Below are 26,326 nucleotides of genomic sequence, written 5' to 3' on the forward strand. Positions count from 1 at the left end.
TAAAAGCATGTTATGTTAAGCAGGTATATTAGATATGCAAATGATACTTATACTTTATTTTTAAAGATAGAGTTTAACACTAAAGGTTACTTATATGCTAGAGTTAAATAGCTGTGAAAGCTTTATTACTTATAATTATGTATTACATTTTACATTCCTTCCATTAATAGTTGGTTTGCCAAACCGTAATAAGTGTCTGAATATTAAACACGTTAAACAATTAAAATCGTCTTATTTTTATGATAAATGTGCTTTATCATAAAACAAAAGAATATCTACAAACCATATTACTGAAAAATCACTTTTAATTTTTGAAGATTGCTTTCTGTTTCTTCTTTGCATGAACTGACCATGTTATTATGGTGAGTGCTCAGATCTATGATATTAATATATCAAGTACTGTTATAATGTTTTATAAATATTGCTAATGACCTAATTCTAAAAACAATACATACTTTGGTCCACTTTTTGTTTCCTGATAGTCTATCATAAGTTCCAAAGCTGTTATAAAAGTATCCTTTGCCAACTGTTTCACTTAAACTTCCAACAATTACTTTCAGATTTAGAGAATAAACCACTTTACTGATAAGCTGTACTAATTAGTGCTGTGCAAGTACATTACTACTATCCTTTCAAAAGCACAAGCACAGAACTCTTCTGACATGACAAGGTCAGCTGCCACTATTTCTTGAGGAGGTGGATTCATGGAAAAAACATTTTTATTTCCATATGCTTCAGTTTCCACATTCAGCAACAGAAGCATCGGCACCCTATATCTGAAGCAAACATATTCATTATTGCATTTATTCTAATAAATATTATTTGTCAAACTGTGTTGTGAGTGTCAACTATAACGTGTTTTAATCTAGAAAGCTTACAACTAAATAGGAAATAGCTGTGATACAATGCTAAAGCTGAGGGATCGAATGCCTCTTGTATCTTTGGGGCTGAGGCTGCAAACAAGAGGGGGGTTTTCACAAGAGCAAATTGCAATAAAGTCTGCAGTGACATGACAGGAAAACATATACTCTGTTGTCTTTTTTTCATTTGAGATGGTAAATCAGTTTTCACATAAATCAATAATTTATGCAAAATCTTCCTGCCTTTCAGTTGTATTTCAGTACGACAGTCAATGAACCCATAGTGCTGACCACCAGCAAACTGACATGTTCTAGATACATTATGAAGGCAGTGGGTGGATAATCTACCTCTAGTCTCATCAACTGATAGTGCTTATAATTCATTTTCATGTTAGAACTGTGATAGCCAGTATGTCTCTCTTCTCATCCCTGCATTCATGTTTCGCAATCCCCTAGACTTTCAGGTAGATAATGTGATGGATGATTTCTAGTTTAATTTACTTGTTGCATTAAGCCCTCATATGTGTACTCTGAGACTATATGCTTGAAATAATAATAATAATAATAATAATAATAATAAAAAAATAAAAAACTAATTTCTGTAGTGGTTGGGTAAAGTTGGTACACTATACAATCACATTGTTCTGTACAAATTTCACAAGCACATACAGTATATTATTAGAAAGATATTTAATATAATTTATTTTTTATAAAAGAGTTTTGTTTGATTTGTTTCATTCATCCTTTCATGTGCACTGACTGACTGCGCTAAAGCAAACACAGTGTTGCTATAAATTGCATGTTTGCCCAAAGTGTTATCTTCTACATGCTTGTAGCCCAAATCCTTTGAACAATGACATGAACCTAAACAGTAAGCCTAGGAATTTTCTGTTACAGTTAGCTGCCTACAGTACATTGGTACTATAGTATTCCATGTCTTCAACTTAAATGGTAAAATTCTCCAAAATTGATTGGAAAATGATCATGATATAGGTAAAGCCAACCACCTTTTGCTGCAGTTTCATGTAAAATCACAGAGAAATTAGGTGTATATTGAAAGGAAACTGAATTGTCACCATAAAGACTTATAGAAGGATTACAAAAGGTAAAAACAGGTCAATCTAATTAGGGACAGAAAGTTCCGCAGTCCATCGTTTTATTTCCATACTGTGCCTTCACAGTGTCTAGAGGACCATTTCCTCTGATGCAGCTGCGTGTTTACATCACATTTGTGCTGCACAACAAGCGTTTGATTACATAAATAGTACAATTTTTTTTCAGTTACAGTTCCTTTAACAAGGTTGTTGGAAAAATATACTGATAGTAAGAAAGAAACAATTGTTTTTGGATCCAATATTCATTTGTTGCATTTGTAATGCCTCACAATAAACAAAGGGTTAGTCAATGACTGGTCACAATGTGAGCAGTAAAAATATTATTTGTGAGAGAAAGAATCAATAGAATGTTCTCATATAGTGAACATGTGGCTCATTAGCAGTCTTCCCATGATTGTAGTTACTGTATAATACGATGCGATTTGAGGACCCTGTGTGGCATTTTACACAGACTTGGTGTTATTCAGTGTCTTATTAAGTATGTGTGCCATTCTTGTTATTTAAAAAAAGTGTCATGTATTGAAGTCATTAGATGAACAAGTAAGAACTGTTTTTATGACAGGGTGCAAAACATGAATTGCCCTTCAAGATGCATCTTAGATAGAGCCCAAGGCATCTTCTTGTCTGAACTCATCCTAGTTTGTCAGTGAGGCATTACCATCATGCTGCCCAAGATAACTGCTTGATTTTTTTTTTGTCTGTGTCTCATCACTCAGCTCTGGATGTTGGGAGATTAGAATGTCACTCTCCGCAGTTTGCTGAAATATCCCCCATCATGGCACTGAGTAATGAGTTGGTCCCAAATGTCTTCGTAGCTTTGACAAATGGTTTTCTAAAATTTTGAGTGAGGTCTTGTATATCTAGAATCTATAATTCCTTCAGAATTCCTTTCGGATAGCTCAGTGATTTTTTATTATTTCTTTACCACAGGCCTGCTCTCAAAGTAATTTAATTATTTTTAGTGTTTGAACATTCTCCGTTTAAAAGTACCTACTGGGCTGTTTGATCCACTGAAAAGGACAAAAAAAAATTGGAAAATCTGTGAAAATAAGGCAATTTCAGTTCTCCCTTTCAATTGTAATGGTAACTGATGCACTTGGAAAGAAAATGTGACAAATGTGAAAATGTTTTTAAGTGGTGCTCTGTGTACTGATTTTCTAAACAGTTGGGATTAGAAAAAATAAGGATGATATCAGAGCATACTGGAGAAGCAAGGAGGTGCATTTGTGTCATATAAAAATATGTTTGGAAATTTCAAACAGACTTAAAGCACTTGCATAAAGTAAAAGGCAGCTAAATAAAATATGAAAACTGGCCAAAAGTACTGAGTAAATTCATCTACTTTAATAAGTTAGAAGTATTAGTTATTACACCATGAAATGTCCCATACACCTTGTATAAAGTAATGTTTTCAAGATTCATTCTGTTTCCATGGTGTCCATGTACTATGTTAATAAGTAATCAGTGTGTGCTGTATGCACCGGTATCTTGCTTGTGCAACAGAGGCAGTCATACTGAATTAAACAAATCAATAATCCTATATTTTTTCAGATACCTCCTGATTTGTGTAAATCCTATTTTTTAGCATTCCAAATATTTTTTGTAAATGTTTGACCACTAGATTTTCCATGCTATAAATGAGCAACGGGTATGTTCACTCTATTATTGATTAATTGTGATTGTACTTTAAAGTGCTTTAAACACTCGCAACTACCATTTAATATAAAGTCAGATGTGTTCAATTAAATGGGTAAAATTGTTCTAGTACACTCTTAAATATGGTGATACCCTTGCCAAAATTGTTTGAATAGTAAGTTCAAGCAAACTTGAATTAGAGGTGCAGGCTGAAAAAGATTACAATAGTTGTCAGAGGTTCAAGACAAACTTATATATTCTTAAAAGAAAAAAATAAATCAGAGACTGTGTTTGCGGAGTGAGAGTCTGTAGAAAACTACCCATAATGATGTTAAAGCTGATAACAATGTTTCTTCTAAGAATCCTCAGACCAATCCGTGATTAGAAATCAGATTGAACTAGATGGGCAGAATGGCCTCATCTCATTTGGTTTTACAAAAAAGCACAGATTAATACAAATTGCTGCCCTTAAAAAGGTTCAAAGAAAAGTGACAGGATTAACTAGTCTATACGTATGTCATACACATTATTAAAAGAACTGAGTCTCTTTTGCCTTAAACCAAAGAGATTATATGAAGACTTGATACAAGTGTTCCAGATCAGGATAAGTTTTAATCATGTTAATCAAATGAACAGTGAAACAAGGATTTGTGGACACAAATGATAATTAAAAGGAAGTGTACAGTACTTCTAAACACACAGGTTATTAGTGCCTGGAACCAATTTTCATCCATGTTAATGTAGTTGATCCTATGGGGTTCTGTAAGAAACAGCTGATGAACGTCTTGGATAAATAGGCCTCTAGCAACCTTTCTAATGTGTTTTGTTCTTATGTGTAAGATAGCACATTGGTAAGGAATTGAAAATGTAATATTAACAAGCTTTTTAAGGTTAATATAATACCAAAATATGAGCACATTCTTATACAAACAGCAATTCCTAAATTTAGTTACCAATATCGAAAGATCTCTGGAACAAAATAATGTGTCTGGGAATCCATTTTATACTGGAAATGCACATTTTGTTGTCTTAAAAAATACAGCTCTGCTCAGTGAGACAGGCATCAATGTAGCACCATATTCAATAGCAAGGGAAGTGCTTTTCAAGACAAAAAGACTAAAATGCGGCCCAACTGCTTAAGGTACTCATTCAAAATCCAAACATCACCACTTACAGCCTGTGCTATGCCATTAGCAGAATCTAACTGGGATCCCAAAGTGGCAGTGAAGTTTTAGTTGACGAGTGCATCCAAGGTTTGCCAAATGCCTATGGGCTTGCAGTGTCTCAGTGATCAGCACATACAGTAGTTCCTCTGATGGATACTAAATCTCTCAAAAAGTGCTCATAGCATTTAATAAAGCAAAAAGCTCTAAGGTGGAAGTGTCAAAGAAATGCATTCACAGTACTCTTTCCCCACTGATGGGTCACAAGCAATCAACATTTTGAGTAATTTGTATGTCCAAATTGGAAGGAACTAGAAAATAGAATATCAGCCAAATCAAAATACACTGGAAAAAAATGATCAGGTTAACTTCTTGAGGAATATTCATTTCTTTTAATCTCCCAGCGTAAACAAACAGATGACCAGAAAAGTTTGTTGTTGTAACACAAATATGCAACTGTGCATATAATACAAATATGCTGGAAAGCATATTTTCATTTTTACCACATGCAAATCTTATAGTACTCATTGCCACTTGACCTGTTACAGATAAATGTCACCCCCTGTAACCTAAATACAGCTGTGTTTTCCTATGGCAGTAGAGCCAGTCTGTAGTGAAGCAGAGGTGTCCACTGTCCGGGGATCAGCGCTGTGTGGCACTGAAGCCTGAAGTGAGCAGCATGTGATCTGCTGTGTTAAAATTCCAGCAGGTCAGAGCTGTTACTAGTCATGCAGATGTGCCAACTTTTTGAACATTTTAACATTTTAATTTTTATACATTAATTCAACACCTGAACATGTGGAGGGTTTCCAATGCAGTGAAAGAACTTGTTAACATTTATCAGTAATTTTGTTATTATTTTATTCCAATGGTCATATCTGTAAATCTTAAAAGATAATTCGTGTTAATTTATATGGGCATTTCTAATTACTGATTCTGCATGTAGTAAACATTCTCATAATACATAATGTTGGTGCAAATGAGTCTAAAACTACTTTTTATTCAAACTCAAAGATTAGATATGCTAATAACTTACTGTCTGTCATTCTGATTTGATTTTTGTCAGGTCTATGTGCTTACAATATATTTCCAATCACATACATCTGACAGATTCAATTTAATTCCATTTTCTAAGTTACCTAGCTTTATATTGCTTTTATACATAAAACAATGTTAAAAGGCTTATTTGACATCCTATTATTGAACATCTTCCATTTTATTCTTTGCTGTGGTTACATAATGTCAAAAGGTCAGTTAAATGTACCTTCAGTCTCCCATACCTCTGTGCCCTTAGGAATACTGGAAATACAGCTTTATCAGTTGAATCAATTGCATATGAAAGTTATAGCATAACTACATTTTCTGCAATAATAATTTTAAAAACATAAATCACAATGGCACATATTTCCAGCCTGGATCTAAAACTGGATTGCACATTGATAGCTTTGTAGAACAAATGAGTTTCTTAAGTGGAACCTTCATTCTGGCCATGTACCCTTACCCAGAGTTCATTAAGATGGAAACTAACAGTGAAAGAACTGGGACACGAACATGGGGATTTGAACAGCAAAAATACACTTTTACTTTATTCTTATGAATGATTATGTAAGATTAATAATTATGTAGTATTATTAGCAGCCCTGTTTTCTGAGCTATACATTTTCAGTTTGAAAAATCTGATCTAGAAAGCAGGGCACTTCTACACAAAATAAAAGCATTCTTCTTAAAATTAGTAACTATACATGGATCCTCAACTGGTTTCCCTTGAAATTAATGAAGGATAGAACAGAAATGTATTTTACAGATTATTTAGCACAGAACTGGAGGGAACTCAGTCTAGTACATGGCCTCAGGCTGAGGTTTTTCCATTTGATCTATTTCTTTGGGACTGTTTGTTATTGTTTTAAATTCTGACTTTACATGTGTACAGCTACATTAGGTCCATTCTAACTCCATTGTATCTGCAATACACGTGAGTAGCCTTAGCACAAAGCAGCATTAATAATACTGTATGAAACCTTTTATTAAGAATTTACAAAATGATGAAGAAAAACCCTTCTTCTTTTGTACATTCAATCATACAAAATGGTATCTAATCTGAGAGGTTCCATTTCCTTTACTTTACTTTTCCTTTACTATATACACTTATATAGTGTACTGTATATAAGTCAGAAAAGAAAAAGGTTAACACATTTGTTTTGTTGTTTCATTCTGTTTTAAAACACAAATTCTATAGTTAATCATACTACCTATGACCAAATACAGTGCAAAAGCCCTTGCTATAAGAAACAGAAGATGTAAGGCGTTCTTTTTGTAAATATTTAAAGTTTAAAAAACAATTTATTCCTGCATTAAAAGCATTAGGCTTATTTGGAAATTTCCAATTTAATAGTGACCATATAAAATCAGTGATTCCTCCCTAGAACACTTTAAATGTATTAGATATTGTGTAAACCCTGATACAGTTATGGAAAATTGTTTTGATTGTATATTTTTGAGCAAGTGTTTTGGAGAGAGTGAGAAAAGCTTAGCAGCTTAACAGTATGCATGGTTGTAGATGTGTAAGAAGTAGATTTTTACACTTTATTCCATGAAGAACTGATTCAAACCTTCCACAATTTCAAATATGCACAGACCACAGAAATGATATTTGTGAGAAATGTGAGCCAAAGATTATTATTGCAAATTCTACACAAAACATTAAGAAAAATAAGGTTTCGCAGGAAATTCTTCCCTCTAGTAATTTTTTAAACAACAACATATTTGGCATTAATAGCAGTAAATATTAACCGTAATATTTATTTTATTTTGTACAAAGCTTAGAATATTTTTATAATTTAACTCTAGGTGGCATTTTTAATACATTTTTAATTGTTTCAGCAGGAGTAGTCTCTTAGTCTCTTAATAGCCTACAGTAGAAACAAAACATGACCTTTATTTGAAAACAGTGATTTTTCAATCAGTGATTATTTATTAGTTTGTTTAGTTTCATAATTTAGTTTTTGTAGTTCTACATACAATATTTATCAATAAGACATTTTTTGATAGTTCATCCTACTTAGTTATATAAATTACAGGTAATTGAAAGGCTAAGCAGCAGCCAGTATTTCTGTCTGTAGATTTACATATCTTTATTGTTTTGTGCAGTGGGTGTTACTGTTACAAAGTGGACACATTATTAAACTACATGAATTAGTGAATAATGTATTTCAAATGAGAGGTGAAAATACATTTGTGTATGATTGTATCAAATTATTAAATTAATATTTTTAGTTACTATAACATAAACATAAGAACACAAAACATAAGAAAGCATGCAAATGAGCAGAGGCCATTCAACCCCAGCTTGTTTGGTTGCTATGAGATCCAAGCATCTCTTACAGCCATTTTATAAGAGCACAATTAATTTATATTATTGGTTCATTTAGCTGTTTTATTTTTTCATTTTAGTTGCTAATTCTTCTGAGGATCTCATCCAGCCATTGTTTAAGAATCCACAGCATCAGCTTTGCTAACAAGGCTAGGTAGCTTATTCCAAGCTCCCACAAACCAATGAGTAAAACATTAGCTCCAGTCTTACTTATATGCACACTTCCCTCTTTTTTCCACTTGAGTCCTTAGTTTATTGTTGGTGCTGAAGAAGTCACGTGGCAGACCATGTCTCGTGTCCTGTTTGGTTCTGTCAAAAGAACCATTTAAAAATGATTATACGGAAATGGACTGTGTACTGCTGAGGTGAAATGTACAAAGACCTCTATGTCTCCCACAGTCATTCATACAAAGACATCATAAAACAATATTCTCTAACAAGCTGAGTTATTATGTAATAGGCAGATAAACACAATATCAAGATATCCTTCTGAGATAGACTTAGTGTAGACTACAAGCTGCAAATAAATGGGATTGCTGCACTGTTTCAGAGGGAAACATTTAAGATTCAGCCTTTATCAATAAATTGATGTTTAAAGACAGCAGGTTTCTACTTCATTTTGCTTTGCAAGTTTCACTTTTGCTTTATGCTTGTTGACTTTTTTGTATTCCTTTTGTACCTACAACCAGTGTTGTTTATGTATTCAGTATCATTGTTAGGGATATCTGGTGCTGCCCTTAAATATTTTAAGTCTTGCCTTGTTGGGTGCTGAAGGGTTTTTTTTTAATATGGAGCAATTGGGTTAAAAAAAGTATTATTTATCTAGACAGTGTAAGTATAAAGCCCTGATCTTTCTAAGCTCTGATTTCTCATATTCTGATATCTGTTTATATACAATAAACATCTGGTCTGCTTTCTGGCTTCACAACAAAAAACCTTTTCTCACAAAACACAAACTGTCTGTCTGAATATCACACTTCAAAAGAAAAAAACTAAGTTCTAAATCCATGGATCTGTCTGTCGGTTGGCTCCTTCTCTCTCTGATGCAGTGCATCTTAGAGCTCTGCTCTCCTCCTGAATATCAGAGGTTGACAGCCCTTTGAAACCTTCTGCTTCCTGGTTTTTAAATGTCTTCCAACCAATTGTCTTCTACCAATTGGTCAGGTCGCTGAAGTCATTCCATATTGTTTTCTGGGTAATGTGGCTGAGACAAGAATCTCCATTTTGTCCCATGCCTACCACCACCTTAAAATATATTTTGCACCCCTCAGTTTAGAAAGGATTTCCTTACATCACTGTTACTGCTGATGTTTGTCTAAATTATGTATTTTAACACTTATAAAACCTTTAACATAATTACCACTTGTAAGGGTTTTGTGTGAATTTACTGGCACAATGTTTAGGTTTAACAGTAAATTGTGTGAGTTTACTTTGACTAACAGGAATCACTAGTTAGAACAATCAGGAGTCTTCACAAGGATTCACAAAAATTTCTTGATACATAAAATAATGTGTATATATAAACATTCAGAGTAAATAAATTAGAGTCTGCCTGTATACAGAAGGCAGCTCATCACATGGGAATTATCAAGTTATAGTGACTATACAGAAAAAAAATGAACATAATCAACATTCAGGTGATCATAAGTAACTACTTCTACTTAATTTAATTGATATCAACTTGAGTTAAAATAATAATTGAATTGTCAAGGGCAGTAATATTGAATATTGATTATACTCACTCACCTCCGTGGATTTGCAACTCCGGCGGAGAAGTTTGAATAACAGCTGACGCAGAGCTGTCCAATGGGTGGCTCGATGCTCTCTAGTCCTTAGGCAGCTCGAGGTATCGGGAAAGAGAGAAGGACCCTGCTGTAGCCTCACGCAGACAGTTCTTTCAAGTGAGGTGTCCGGCTTAACATTGAGCTGAACTGGGAACAAAGTCTGTGCACAAGGGTGGTAACTGCTCAGTTGGGGTGAGTCACACAAAAGGGGAGAAACTTGGTTTGCTCCCAGCATAGCGGCTTCTGCTGAATAAAGGCATGTCAATGAAAAGTCCAACTGATCCGGTGATCAAGCAGATGCATGGTGGTAGCTAGCTGGTCGCAAGGTCCTGCTGCAGGCTAGACCTTGGGCAGAATTCTGTCTTTACGTATGAGCTCACTCTCTAACTTGGCACTTCAGGAAAAAGTTTAAGTCCCAAAGTTCAGACAGCAAGTGTGCCAGGCACGCGATTCTGTCGTCAGTCAGCCAAGTTGGTTCCGTGGAGAGAGGCAAAGTTAAAGGGGATGCACCACTTTTTAACTGGGGAAAATACTGGGGAAGATTGGTCATGAAGTCACCAGGTTAAGTGGGTTCCCACACCCTGCAGGTCCCTGATTGGTCGGTCATCTTGGCGGATGATTTACCATGACCTGTCGGTTTTAAGATTATTGTCAAATGTCTATGACTATCTGCTAGACATTTAGGCACCAGTGGTGGACATCCATCTTAGAAAGATCCCTATCCAAAAGACAGTCTCATCACCCTTACTTTCCCTCATGCAGAGACCACTAGGTCATCCTGTGGCTGATATCACAAAGAGGGGCCTCTTTAGCTACATTCCTGTGACAGGCAACATTATTAGAAATTTTTAATAATACTTAAATTTAAGTGAAATAATAGGCTTTGTCCCTACACACTAAACAGAAATAAACTATCAGTATTTGCTTTAAACATTAGCATCTTAGTACAACCCCCTGCTTCATGGAAGCTGGAGCATAATTTAGGATGAAACATTATAACTTCCTTTTCCATAACACAGACATGGGTCAGGATTCCCAAAGGTAACCACCAAAGTAAGTTTATAAAGTACATTACAAGATCTCCCTTAAAAGTATATTTAAAAGTAGCATAGCCGTAAAGGAACATTTCCAAAGAATATGCAATCATGTTGCATAGATCCATGCTCTAATGGGCACCATAGAACAAGAAATGGAGCCTAAGGCATTACTTATTCAATTAGAAATTCCATGGGTGCAATGTCAAATTAAATATATTTTAAATAAAGATAATGATTTTTGATTGTTCCATCAGTAGTATCCTAAATAACTTTAACTCTTATACACTTTATCTGCTTTAAATTGAATGGAATAATACTTGTTTACAATCTGGTAAGCACATAAAATGATTGGTATTTTTTTCTGTTCCTCATTTTCTAGGATACATGTTAAATACACAAATTCTAGATTAAAATATAAACAATTTGTGATAATATATGTAATAATTATGTCTTTTTTCAGTATTTATCAAATGTCTTTTTGCCAAGTATTACAATGTAGGAATTTTATAGCCTAATTTTCCTCTGTGTGAAAATAATTGATTAAGTAATTACTCTACACTTCACTAAGTTAGATAATCAGCTATAGTTCATGTTAATTGGTATTGATTAGCTCTGTGTAAGCTCACCTTTAATTCAGCATCAAATAGGTTTTTATTGAGTCCGTAGTGGACAGTATTCAGAGACCATTACCACTTGGGGTACACCAAATTCTCCAAGAAAAGTGTTGCATTATAAATCTTGAAATATGGCAGATGCTTCAACAATAGCAAAAAGAAACACCAATTCTGACTACAGTGATATTTAAAACATTCTGTTGCTTAGTGACTCCTTTATCCACCCAGTGATATGATGGGCAATAGTCAGCCTGTTCACTACAATGTCACTTATTATAAGGAAAATCCAAGCTATTTTGATGGACTGGCTATGTCTACAATAGAAAAGCCTACACTAGTGTTACTCTGGCTATGCTTCTAAACTCTGATTGTTGTGATTCTAAGAAATTAGTGGAATATAATATGTAGGTAAATTTAAACATTAGTTTAAAAATTCTTGGGTGTTTACATGTTTTTGCTCTGTTAAATGTAGGTTTTTATTTGTGATTTACAGTATTTTGCTAATGCTCTGCCTATGCTAATAGAAAGTTACACTACACTTCTATCATTACTTATCACTACATTTCTATGAAACAGCTTAGAAGTATAAGGTAGCTACTTTAAAAGCACATTTTGTCCAGTGACGTGCAACATGCTATTTTCTTTTTAAATTTTACAACACAGCATATTTGTGGTAGTGACCTTGATTTGAGATGGAAGAAAAGTCATACTAAGAATACTTTAACAGATTGTATTTAAATGTAAAGGTAAATTCTATCATAGCTTTATGACAGATATACTGGCTCCAAAATAGCCAGACATTTAGAGGTGTCCTTGAGACATTATTTAAAATCAAGATGTCAGTGATGCTGTGTATCTGCATTAAAGCATTTCAAATAGAAGACAATTGTGGAATTGATTAAATTAAATTTCCAAAATATGCAGTGTTACATCCCAGTGTGTGTTCTGTGTGTGTTTTTTCTGTTATGTCCACACTGCTGACCCTTGATTGTTCTCCCTTCCCCATTGGCCAACCATCACACCACTGTTTCAATATGATGTCATCATCAATCAGCCCTCAGCCAATCAGAACTCATTTTATTCACTATATAACATGGAGGTTTTCAGGAAGAAGAGGCCTTTCGTTTGACTTCGGTCCCGTTTGGTTTTGGTTATCACTTCGCTTCACTTCTGGTTATTGCTTCGGCTTCGTTTGTTGGTTTGTTTTGCTTTGTGTGCGTGTATTTTTGTATAGCTTCGGCTTTGTTGTGTTCATCCTTGTTTTGCCATTACCTTGCCCCAGTGTTACATGTTCAACTTTTGTGTTCTTTTGTACCCTGCTCCTGTTTATTACTCTTGTTTTCCCTTATTTGTCTTCCTGGTTCACTTGTGTTTTTGTGTGAACTTTTGTATATAAGGTTAGTTTAGGTTGTTGGGTACACTTACACACTTAGTTGATTTTGTATTAGTACACTAGTTTAGTACGGGTGAGTGCTGTTTTTTTTGTATGGTTTTGGGTAGTCAGTGCAGGTTAGCTAGGGTGTTGAAGACGCCGAAGACCGTGTGTTTCGGGTTTTCTTTTGTAGTCAGATTAGCTTTCCCTCACTGTCCTAGCCAGCTCCATTTTTGTTTGTTATTTTCTTTTCTTTGGCACCACTCTAGTTCCTTACCCTTGTTATCACGCTCCCTAGTCCCTCACCAAAACCCACCTGATTCCAAAAGAATTATCCTAAATGTTACACCCCTTTTCCCCTAGACACTTGGGGTCGTAACATGCAGCATTTCCAAAAACTGCATAGCTTATACATTTTTCTAATAATACATGTAATAGCTTGCATTCATTAATTACCAATTAAATAAATTGCATTTCTATAGCACTTTGCACCCCAGTGGATTTCAAATATAAAGGGAGCCCATTTTCACCATGATTGAAATCCAACACTCACCTGTCAGGCACAGAGCAGCCCCAATACCCTGCATATCAAGTAGAGAAGTGATAACAACTGAGCAATTGAATTAAGCTCAGATGAAGATACAATTAAATTAATATTGTGGTGGAGGCTAGAATATTGCAATGTTGATGAAATGAAAGTTTTTTTTTTCAATATTAAAGCAGCAAAAGAACCATAAAGGATTAAATGAAGGTATAATAATGTATAACTTCTAGACAGTGAAATGGAAGTGCTTGATGTACTAAATGAGTACTTCAGACTCAAGTTCTCCCTAATTTATATCAATGATCTAGACTTTCGGAAGGTCAATGAACTAGTCAAGTTTCTAAATAAAAACAAAATAGAATAATTACCAAATACTATAGAAGCAGCAAATTGATTTAAATACAATTTAGGACTGGGCAAACCCCGCTTGGTGAATATCGCTTTTAATGTTTGGAAATACATACACTGTAGTTATAAGTGTAGAATTAAAAGGAATTCTATGATGGTACTACCATAGATAGTCATTCTATCTATCGATAGTGATTCTATCATTCTATGAGCAATGGATGGTACCATTAAAAGTGTACATTGCACTAAAACACCTCATTTAGATAATGGTGTGCAAAATTTGTTACCACATTATAAAAAATGCATTGCTGCTCTGGAATTAATCCAGAGAAGAGCAACAAAATACATTCTGGGGTCTGAAATGGTATACTACTCATGTTTAAAGAACTAAACCATTTTAGTCTTGAACAAAGATTACAAGAGGACTCAATATTCAATATAAAATTCAAATATTCAAAATCCTAAAAGGCAATTCTAAAAGTTCCAGTGGACTTGTCAGAGTAAACGGTATAACACTTACTAAAGGATGCATGTGGAAACTACATGGAAGTGCATTGAATATTGAGAACCATAGGCAATTCTTTACGCAAATGTGTGTGGGAGTGTGGAGCAAGCCTCCCAGGAAAATTTTAAAAAGATGCCCTTGGTGAAGCCACAGAAAGTTAGGGAAAAAAGTGTAATAATAATTTTATTCCTTGTCCAACACAGTAAATCTTGTAGGAGAACCTACAAGAGCTTCTTTCAAGAAATGACTGGATGTGATCCTTGGTTTTATTAATTGCAAACTGCTAAACTGGCTAGGTGAAGTGAATGGTCTTCTCTTTCTGTATCTAATTAACAAAAAATGACAAACAGTAATTCTGAAAAATATGTTCAGTTTTTTTACTCTTCATACAACACTTTATCTAGAGCACTAACATTACACCTGTGAAAAAAATGGTCATGGTAAAAAATGGTTTCTAAATTATTTTGGTTGTCCCGTGAGTCACGCGGCACATTGAGATTAACATATTAATTTCGTGCTCTGTGACCCACCAGGGCCTCACAATAGGAACCACTTCAAAAAGTCAAATTATTTATAGGATTGTCACCTTGGGTAAAATTTTTAAGTTATAGTATACTGTATCTCAGCAGCCAGCAGGCAAAGAAAGCACACACTCCTACCTGCATTTATGCATATTGGAGTGACTAGTTAATTGGTTTGCTGTACTGACCTACAGTATACTTTCTTCCTGATTACATGATTACACGGTATTTTTTCTCAGATTTTTTTTTATTTGCTGATTCTTCAGATGTCAAAATGAAGGGGTTATGCTGGAGTCACAGATTTACTAACGAAACGGTTGTTGTACTAATAACATGGTTGAAAAGTCCATTTTTCAAGTGTGAGAACATTATAGCACTGCTCAGGTGTATGCATATGGCTAATCTGAAAATGTCTGTTGATTCTAAGATTTTGGATTTTAGCCATTAAGGAGCTTGATCATAATAATTAAACAAGATCTCTACTAGAATTCATTTTAATTGCTTATTCCTTATTTAATTCATTTGATGTTTTTTTTAGTCAATCTACATCTTCATCTATATAATTATAATATTTATTTATATATAATAATTTTATTAAACAAAATAATGAAGAGCACAGTTTTTAGGTGCTTATTAGTATATTGTGGTGTGGTATGGTCTAAAAGTCACCTTAATTTCCAAGTTACATTTGCACTCCCAAAAACTTTTCAGTCTATTTTATTCAAATACAAACTAAAGAAATATTACCTGGGTTCAGAATATATATAAGTAAACTAGACTTTCAGTTATTGCAAGTAATTTCAGTTCTGACTTTTACTCTGGAACATGGCAGGTCCACACACTGTATACTGGACGTTTGAGGACATATCCATTGAATACTGAGGCTTTGTATTTCTTAAACTGTGACCCATATGCTCATATGTCTTCAGGCACTTGCTGAAATTAACCTCAATCTCAAAGGTATTCTTTCTGATATTATAATAACAATAATAGAAAATGCCTTATTAGTTCTATGAGCCATGCTTCTTTGACATCAGTTGAACTCCTTTTTAAGTACTGTTACCCCCTGCTGTCATACCTGTCAAAGAATTGCAAAACAGTATGTTAGACCTATTGAATATAAAACACCTTGTGCTGCAAAGCAGAGAGTGTCTGACCTCCTTTAATAATTTATGAAGCGCTTTGTTTGATGTCCTGATTTCATGCTATACAATGGAAAAGAAAATTATTCTCTGCTGAAAAGCTAACGATGCTGACACACACAGATGAATACACTCCCAGTGCCACTCAGAGCATAGTAGGCTTTAGAAACACAAAATTGTGTTGATGCACTTTTAGCGGTGCAGTCACTGTCCCTGTTCATTTGTGTCCATCCTGTGTATACACAGTTACATAATGATTTAAGGTTTTCCTGTGACGAAGGAATACCTGTTCATTTTTAAAAAATAAAAAAGGGACCATTATGTTTAGAGTTTTGAAAGTAAACCTTTGAAAAACAAGGTCATATTGGTAGTAAAACAAAGAAACAGCTACCCTTACAGTTTAGTTGTAGGTTTAATAAACAGGTTGGTTTTCTATCCTTGAGGCAAACCTTTCAGCAGGCTAGCACAGATGCATTAGCGCTGTCCATGCCATAATAGAGACAGTGGGATGTGTGAATTGTTGGTTAGCGATATGATGTTTACAATTTAATACATTACGTAAATAAGATTTCTTGGCAGTGGAAAAAAAAGAATGATGAACATACATAGTTTGCTTTATTTTAGAAAATAAACATGGCTATTTAATTATTTTTATATAATTAATGTCAATGTATGCACACATCTTTACCTTTGTTATTATGCAAACAAAACAAGTAATAGGTTTATTGTTTATTGTTCATTTGCAGGCTATGCATGCTGACACAGCTACCCACCTGAACTAGTTATTATTATACATAGATCATTCTATGTGGGTGTGGTTACATGATGTTTGGGGAATAAAACTCTTTTCTGTCTACAGTGCGAGACTCACTCGATCAGTCTTGCTCGAAAAATGTTTCAGCTATGTTGTGCGGTTTTCAATGTTACAATGCCGGTGACGTACGTTTCTGTGTATCAGTTTTCATTTGTGGTAGTCATCAGCTGTAGATATTTTAGAATTTTGTTTTTTTCAGAGGGAAATTAATGATTTCTTACCACTTGATGTCAGATATTGTTTTTGTATTCTTAAAGAAGCTCATGCTGAAGCTACTCATTTTTACTGGTATTCATTTTTTTCAGTACTCATTCCAAAAAGAAGGGATTGATCTATCAAGTGATAAATATTTTGTCTGGCTGAGGTGTAATAAAACCTTGAAAACGACTTTTGGCATCTTCCTTGTTTTCTCCTCACACTTTGGAATTTTGTCGAACTCCTAAAGCCAAAATCACAGACAGACTTTCATCTTCTTCCCAGATCTCGATCCTATTGAAGAGCATGCATTTGACTCCTACATTCTTTGACCATCACTGCCTCAACAAAATGTGTTCTTGCTCAAAATCTGAAATCAGACAAATCTGAATTCAGATATTTCAGAACCTTTTAAGACATGTCATATCCTGTTCAAGCTGTTGGTTTGCAGAAGCTAAATAATATATTCACAGATGGTTTCTCACATTTTGTCAAATGAGAACGTATAGTATACTCAAATGCAAAGCTTCAAATTGCTATATATAGGCTCATGTTGTTTTTATGTTGTGTCCTTACATAGTGTATGGTAAATTGATATGCATTTTGCAATTAATGTGTCTTTACTAATCGTTGATTAATATGTGTGTTGCTTACACATCTTTTTTTTTGCTGCTACTGTATAAGACACACCAGCACATTAGCACAAAATGAACATGTAGTGTATATACTGTACACAATTCAGAAATGAAGACCCCCCATTCTATGTTTAGATGTATCATAACTTATAATGTAAAATATTAATTTGTAATGTTTTTCAGTTCCAGAATGCATTTCATAAGAGCATACAGCCACAGAGATCTAGGTCTATATCATTCATCCTTCCACTTTTGGCTGTGCTTGATATATACCTTTCAATATATCACACTTTCTTATTGTCATTGATTTCAGTGAGCAAATAGAATATCATCACCCGATGGCACACCTTATTCTCAGTGTGAGGGAGGGACACTGATAACACATCATTGTAGATGGGAAATCAATAAATAAATTGGTGGGTCTAGGAGATTGGATTGGTTTTACAGTTCAGGATAACAGAATCAACGTCCATAGGACGTTAAAGTAAAAGTAAAGATGAAACGACTACAGAGGCATATAAGCCACAATATGATTTCAAATACCCTTTTTAATGTTTTTTGTATAAGTAAAGTGTCTCTTGTTGAATACCAGGTTTTTCATTTTAAAGAAAAATATATAAATATATAACACAGCCAGAGGGCTCTGTTCAACTTTAAAGCTCTGTCAAAGAGAGCTGCCAGACACATAGGATCACGTTCAAAAGATTTTGCTCCAGAGATAAAATGTTCTTTTTTGAATGAATGAAAAACAGAGATATTAAGAGTGTTTTTACAACAGTGATTGTTCTTGGGCATCTGAAGCCTACATTTAATTATTTCCTAGAGTTGTTATTTAATTATCTCTGTTTAGGCGGCACATTGGCACAGTAGTTAGCATTGCTGTGTCTCAGCAATGGAACTCTGGGTTCAATTCCTTGTATGCTGTCTATGTTGAGTTTGTATGTTCTCCTAGTGATCACAAGGGTTTCCTCCAGGTGCTCCTATTTCCTGCCGTAGTCCAAAACAATACTGGTAGGTTAATTGGCTATGGGAAAATTGGGCTGGTGTGTGTGTGTCTGCATGTCTTTGGTTGTGTGTGTGTGTCCCATCCAGGCTGTAGCCTGTTTTGCGCCTGTTACTTGCCAGGATAGACTCAGCTCTCCCGTGAACCTATATTGGATAAAGCGGTTAGAAAATGGATCAATCGATTAACTTTATTCCTATTCTATTATGAAGTTAATTTTTCAAACACTGGAAACCTTCCTGATGGCATGAAATGCAAGATTTGTTTCTGTCTATGTTAACAACTTATCTGCATACTGAATATCAAGGATAGGACCTTTATCTTTCCATGTGTTGACATTATGTTTCACTTTCAAGAAACCTCCACAGTGTTCCACCACCTATGTATTCGAGCCAAGATGAGCAGAGTCTATAACCTGATTACAAAGCTTCTGCAGTCCACTAATCCATGTCTGTGTAACAAGCTATTGTTATCCAGTTTGTTGTTGCTAAAATGAAAGCAGAAAGACATCTGCGGTTTTTGGAAGATACAGCGGTTTTACTGTTTTTTTGCTGAAGATGTGGAAACTGTAAGCATCACTTAAATTTATAATAAAAAACACAGCTGTCCAAGCCTCACTGTAAATGTGATTTGGTTCAGGTTTAACCTAATAAACCTGGAGATTGTATTTGCTTTGATTATCAATAGTGTCCTGAAGCAAAATGATGGGAAATGTCTCCTTGAAACTGGATTTTATTTTATTTTCTGTCAGTTGCAAATTACCTATAAAAGGAAGAATATATTGTTGACTGTACTACCTACGTAAATTGCTGGACTTTTTACCACATGAACAGTTGGAGGTCTGTGTAAAGTCAGTGTGGTTATTTATGTTGTGTTTTTATATGAGAATTTGTTACTCTGCCACCATCTAGCCCTTCACTCTCTAATAGTCCCATAAAACCTAGATAGAAATGCCATTTAAAGTTTTGTCATTCCCTTACAGTTTCTGATGTGCCTAGCTTTGTTTTTTTAAAAAGTAATAGTGCAGAATTAATTTAAGGAATTTTTAGCGGGATATTTTTGTCATAAGTACTTAGAAAAACAAAGCCTCAGACTTATTTTTCTCCATAATATATTCTCTCTAATATTTAGTTATCTCCGTTATACTTCCTTACTCATAAGGGAATATCACTTCAGTCTTTCTTCTATTTTTAGAGTAGTCTACAACAAAGTACAAAAACACATTATATACTGTATTTTAAATATATTGTTAAGACAGTTGCTATTAAAATAGTGTTAATAGAATTTTATCAATTCAATTTGATTGTCTTAAGCCCCTGTATCTGATATGTGCTAGGCAATAAATGGCAGTTTATCTGACATGGCAGTATATGTGACCAAATCACTGGAAATGTGTTCATTCACGTTCATGTATTTATCTACTGAGGAGCTTGATCAGTGTGGGTTCAATATATCAACCAGTAGGGATAAGGAGCTGACAGATCACAACCTTTAGGCTCTCACTGGCACTCCAAATTAAGTATAACGTAATAACTAACTTTAACATAATAATACCATAACCTTTCTTTCCCCCTGAAACACCTACATTACTGAGTGTTTCTTTATAAGTATCCATTTTTGTAGTTCACAACCAAAATTTTAGTGTCATCTTTAAATACATCATAAGTCTGGTAAACCTGCCTGCTCAGTCTTTCATAGGTGCCTTTAAATAAATTAATACCATGTAATCTCGCTATATATTAGTCTTAAGGGGACATTATTTTTATTACAGTATTAAGAAACTAAATATGTTAAATATTTTAAAAAATGTTGTTGATGTGTTGAAGAAGCTTTCTGACAAGCAAACACTGGGTTTCAAAAAATCTGCTTCAGCTTTTCCGTGCTACTTTATCTGTGTTCCCTACCAGTAATATAATGTGTGCTTATCTCAGAAACCTGAGCAATGGAATGATTTTGTAAGGAAATGCTAAAAGCATTGTGATTAATTTTGCATTCTAAAGGCAGCCCTGTCATTCTCAAAATCCTAAAATGCAGAAAGTTACCTGATGGAATGAAGGCAGCTACACTTCTACTTGACATACACAGGAAGCCTTTAATTTTTCATCTTGAGGCTGGGCTGAGATGGATATGTATTCAGACTGAAGAGCCTAGGCCTCGTCGTGACTGCATGAAAACTGACAGGCATGAGAGGACTGTCATGTTTTTTATCACTTGCTGCCAAATCCAGGACAGCAGGAAGAAAGATTTAAAATTCTTCTAACCACTGCTGTGCAAGACAGTGATTTTGCACCTAAAAATGATAACCAATAAAATGCCATGAAAACAGTTACAGATGGCCAGTGCCTTGTAGAAATGTTCAATTATAATTTCAAAATTCAAGTGAATATTTTCTTATTTGACATGCAATCATAAATCATTTTTTCACAGAGATTATTTTTCTTTCTCTGTTTTGCATTCTTCAGTTCCTTTACTTTTACTTGTTTCTTTCCAAATACAAAATTCAATTTTGTAATTAAGAGTCCATTAGTCTTTTGTTCCTTGTAACATATACTGTTTATTGTTCAAACACTTAAGTCTAAGCTCATAGTTAAATCTAAGCGGTAAACTATAGAGTTTTATGTAGATTTATATAGCAAGCATATTGTGAAAGACATGGGGTGTTGTCATGACAACAAAGATGACACTTTAGAATGGTACTGTTAATTGTCAAACTACAAATACTCATCAGGAAAGCATTAAGTATTTTATTTTGCCTTCTGCAACAAGCTATTGTATGAAATCTGTGAATACTATCCTTTTTCAGCTCCATATATGCTTTTGAGGCATTTACTGTACACCCATGTGCAATACACACTTTATATCAATGCAGAGCTCTAACAACAAGGATATTTTTGCAATTTTCCTTTTCCTGTCAGCCTATACATGTCTGAATCAATGCCCATCTGCATCCTTTTTTTTCTAAATTGTGCTTTTGGGAATTGTACTCAGTGTTCCCTACCACTGGTATTTGTTTTGAATTTCTGAGAGAGAGAACAGCTTCACCTACTGGTCTACCAGTACCATATCCAGCAGCAATCTGATTTTCTACTGAAAATCATGTTTTATCAAAATACTGAAGTATTATCTAAGAATAAACACACTGAATAATGTACCAGGTTTCCAGATACAGTTATCACTTGTGTCACGGATGTCTGAAGGGACAAACCGTGGAATGACAGGAGAGCGAAAAGACCCTATGCGTAACGGCAAGACCGGGCTCAGCTGTTCAGGGAATGCCATATAGAAACCTATGCCCTCAGGTAGCGGACGTGGGGCAACCTGGTGCTAGGCGGGTCTCAGGACATCCGAATGTCAATGCTGAGCCCCGGCAGACTGAAAGACCCGGAAATATATAGCCCCAGAGAGAGAGAAACACCGGGAGGACAGCAAAGAACCAGAGATGAGAGACAGGACAGAGAAGGAGCGCCCTCTGGCTGCAGAGGGCGTGACAACTTGCGTGTCACAGTGATTCTGTTACACATTTGTTAACCTTTACTTACAGTATTACTTATTCAGATTGTGTATTGTTGAACTTATATTGTTACATCCCAGTGTGTGGTCTATGTGTTATTGTTGTTTTGTTCCACACTTCTGACGTTGATTGCTCTCTCTCCCCCATTGAACCATTACACCACTGACATCATCTTCAATTAGCTTCTAGACAAATCACAACTCATTTTATTTGGTATAAAACATGGAGGTTTTCAGAAGGAAGAGGCCTTTGGTTTGACTTTGGTCCTGCTTGGTTTTGCTTTATGTGTGTGTGTTTTTGTATAGCTTCGGCTTTGTTGTTTCGTTGGTTTCTGTTTGTCTCTTTGTACTTTAGTTTGTTTGTGTTTTCCTTATTTTGCCATTACCTTGCCCAAACTTGTTATTGTATCAACCCCTGTGTGCTTTTGTACCGTTACTTAGGAACAAGTAATAGGTTTATTCCATGCTGAAAAAAAGAAGAAAGAGAACACAACGTTTCGGCCGTGGAGCCTTCTTCAGGTGTGGACAAGCCGTTACTTGTCTACTCTCGTTTGTATTCGTAGTTCACTTGTGGATTTGTGTGAACTTTTGTGTATAGAGTTAGTTCAGGTTGTTGGGTACATTTTGCACACATGTAGTTGATTCTTGTATTAGTCACACTAGTTTAGTACGGGTGAGTGTCGTTTTTTTTGTATGGTTTTGGGTAGTCAGTGGAGATTAGCTAGGGTGTTGAAAACGCCGAAGACCGTGTGTTTCGGGTTTTCTTTTGTAATCAGGTTAGCTTTCCCTCACCCACCTAGCCAGCTCCATTTTGTTTGTTATTTTCTTTTCTTTGGCACCACTCTAGTTCCTTACCCATTTGTGTTATTGTGTCCTATTTTATACCAGTCATTTATTCACCCTTGTTATCACGCTTCCCAAGTCCCTCACCAGAATCCTCCTGCATCCAAAAATTATCCTAAATGTTACACCCCTTTACCCCTAGACACTTGGGGTCGTAACAATATCAATACACAATATGAATAAGTTATACTATATGTGTGTATGTTACCACTTAAAAGGCCAATATAGCACTTATAATTAACTTATACTGTAAATGAATTAGAATTAGGTTGTATATTTGGAGCTGGTAGTCTACTTCACCAAACATATATAGGAAACACAAAGCAATTTACTGTATGAATGTTTTTTAACTAAAAAAAGAGCTTGGCTGCCCTTTGCCTTTGGAACAGTTTCAGTCCTTCTTCTATACTGTTATACAAGTTTTGAAATATTTTTAGTAGGATTTTAGACTATTCTTCAAGAAGAAAAGCCTCCAGAAGGAGGTGGGAATTGACTTTGCACTCTTTGTTTCAGAAAATCTCATAAAGGTTCAATGAAGTTTAGACCTGCTAAAAGGGAAGACCATGGAAGATATTAATCCTGTTGTTCTTGAAACCACTCTTGAAAGCTTTGTGTATATGGGGGAGCTATTGTCTTGGAATATAGAAACATTATCAGGAAACAGTTTTTGCACCATAGTGTGCACCTGGTTGCCTACAAAGGCTTTTTGTATTCCTTGGTCATAGATCTGCCATATAGAGTAATAATTGGGCATAATGAACCTAACGCGATAGCTGCCCATACCATAACAGATCCACCACCATGTTTAACAGTTGGAGAAAGCAGTGTGTTGAAGGGTTCCTTTGGCTTGCACCAAACATTAACCCATCCAGATGCAGGAAGAAAAAGACAATTCGTCAGATTATATTACTTTCTTTTGCTGCTCAGAAGTCCCATTTTGTGCTCACTACATTAGGTTATGTGTTGCTGCGCATTGGCCTTGGTTACAAGTGTCTTCCAAATAGCAGCACTACCATAAATATCAGCTTTTTGAAGTTCACAATGTACAGTTTTTGTAAGTCAAGGAGGTGTAGATTAATAACTGTGGTCATTTATGAAGTTGTTGTTTTATGTTTTTTAGCAACTATCCTATAAAGCCTCCATCTATTCCTTTCAGTGAGCTTTGATTTGCGACCATTCCTCTTACCTGATGCTGGCGTATGCTGATATGATTTTTGACACTGTTCCCCATAACGTATGAAATATTTTTGCCATTTCTGTGACTGGCACACCTGAAATTTAGACACCAAATATTTTACTTCTCTCGAAACCTGTTAGATCTCTCATGTTGCTTTAGAAACTTACATATTAAAGTGTTGATTATAAGACATCTTTTTATAGTGGGAATGTATTAGTAATTAGCATTGAAATCAATCCTTTTTCATTGCAGTTTACTTCAAAATAAGAGTAGTTTTTATTAAGTGTTTACATTATTCTTTCCACTCCCTGTTATTTATTAAAATTGTATACATTTTCCAAGCAAAAATCCTACAAATAGGGGGTTACAATAATAGAGAAATATCATGACCGAATTATTAAAATAATTAATCATAACCCCCAATTTGTTAATTTTCTGACAAGAATATACCCAAGTATTTGGTATAATTAGAGGCATATGTGTTCTTTGTTCTGTGACAATTTATAACAGCAGATAATCAATCTGGCACTCTGGGTTAAACAAATATTTATTAACAATGACACATTAAACAACACACAACATAGACATACTACCTACAAGTTACACTATTAACAAATTTACACATTTAGACACAAGGCATCCAAGTGGCCTACATCCTAACCACCCAGAAAAACTACAGACAGCTACCAAATATTCAAAGGCCAAAATAAGAGATAAAGCTGCCTTCTAGACCAAAGAGAATATGACCTACAGTTAAATCTCTTTCTCTGTAGACTCAGAAGCTAGAAAAGGAATGGGAGCCTATCTCCCTATTCTTAAAATGCACCCTACATCTCAGCAAAGATCTACTTGCTTTGAAGCCCCTGAGAACTGGAAATGTTGACATGAGCCAGGTATTACCTATTGTATTTGATTCTTGAAGATACTTCAAAACATTATGAAAGGGCTATAAATGCAAGATTTCTTTAATGCTCTAATTGTGTATTTTGTACCAATGTAAGTTATTAATAAATTTAATATTAAACATTATTTTGATTGTTCTTTTCTTCACACATTTCAAGATTTGTGTTTCTTCTTAATTTTGGAGAAAAAAGCATTTCTTCACATCCAGTAGCTTATCCAGTCTCAGACATCCTTACAGTGCCTTGCGAAAGTATTCGGCCCCCTTGAACTTTTCAACCTTTTGCCACATTTCAGGCTTCAAACATAAAGATATAAATTTTTTATTTTATGTGAAGAATCACCAACAAGTGGGACACAATTGTGAAGTGGAACGAAATCTATTGGATTTTTGAAACTTTTTTAACTAATAAAAAAATGAAAAGTGGGGCGTGCAAAATTATTCGGCCCCTTTACTTTCAGTGCAGCAAACTCACTCCAGAAGTTCAGCGAGGATCTCTGAATGATCCAATGTTGTCCTAAATGACTGATGGTGATAAATAGAATCCACCTGTGTGTAATCAAGTCTCTGTATAAATGCACCTGCTCTGTGATAGTCTCAAGGTTCTGTTGAAAGCGCAGAGAGCATCATGAAGACCAAGGAACACACCAGGCAGGTCCGTAATACTGTTGTGGAGAAGTTTAAAGCCGGATTTGGATACAAAAAGATTTCCCAAGCTTCAAACATCCCAAGGAGCACTGTGCAAGCGATCTTCTTGAAATGGAAGGAGTATCAGACCACTGCAAATCTACCAAGACCTGGCCGTCCCTCTAAACTTTCAGCTCAGACAAGGAGAAGACTGATCAGAGATGCAGCCAAGAGGCCCATGATCACTCTGGATGAACTGCAGAGAACTACAGCTGAGGTGGGAGAGTCTGTCCATAGGACAACAATCAGTCTTACACTGCACAAATCTGGCCTTTATGGAAGAGTGGCAAGAAGAAAGCCATTTCTCAAAGATATCCATAAAAAGTCTCGTCTAAAGTTTGCCACAAGCCACCTGGGAGACACCCCAAACATGTGGAAGAAGGTGCTCTGGTCAGATGAAACCAAAATCGAACTTTTTGGCCGCAATGCAAAACGATATGTTTGGCGTAAAAGCAACACAGCTCATCACCCTCAACACACCATCCCCACTGTCAAACATGGTGGTGGCAGCATCATGGTTTGGGCCTGCTTTTCTTCAGCAGGGACAGGGA

General features: G+C 35.1%; 1 protein-coding gene across 6 annotated transcripts in view; it reads left to right on the top strand.

Annotated features, from left to right (window-relative positions):
- The window catches only part of ndst3 (N-deacetylase/N-sulfotransferase (heparan glucosaminyl) 3), a 305,314-nt gene that overhangs the window by 192,832 nt on the left and 86,156 nt on the right, over positions 1 to 26,326 (top strand). The window lies entirely within an intron of this gene.

Source organism: Lepisosteus platostomus, chromosome 1, assembly GCF_059453375.1.
Source record: "Lepisosteus platostomus isolate fLepPlt1 chromosome 1, fLepPlt1.hap1, whole genome shotgun sequence".
In the NCBI taxonomy this organism is placed as follows: Eukaryota; Metazoa; Chordata; class Actinopteri; order Semionotiformes; family Lepisosteidae; genus Lepisosteus; species Lepisosteus platostomus.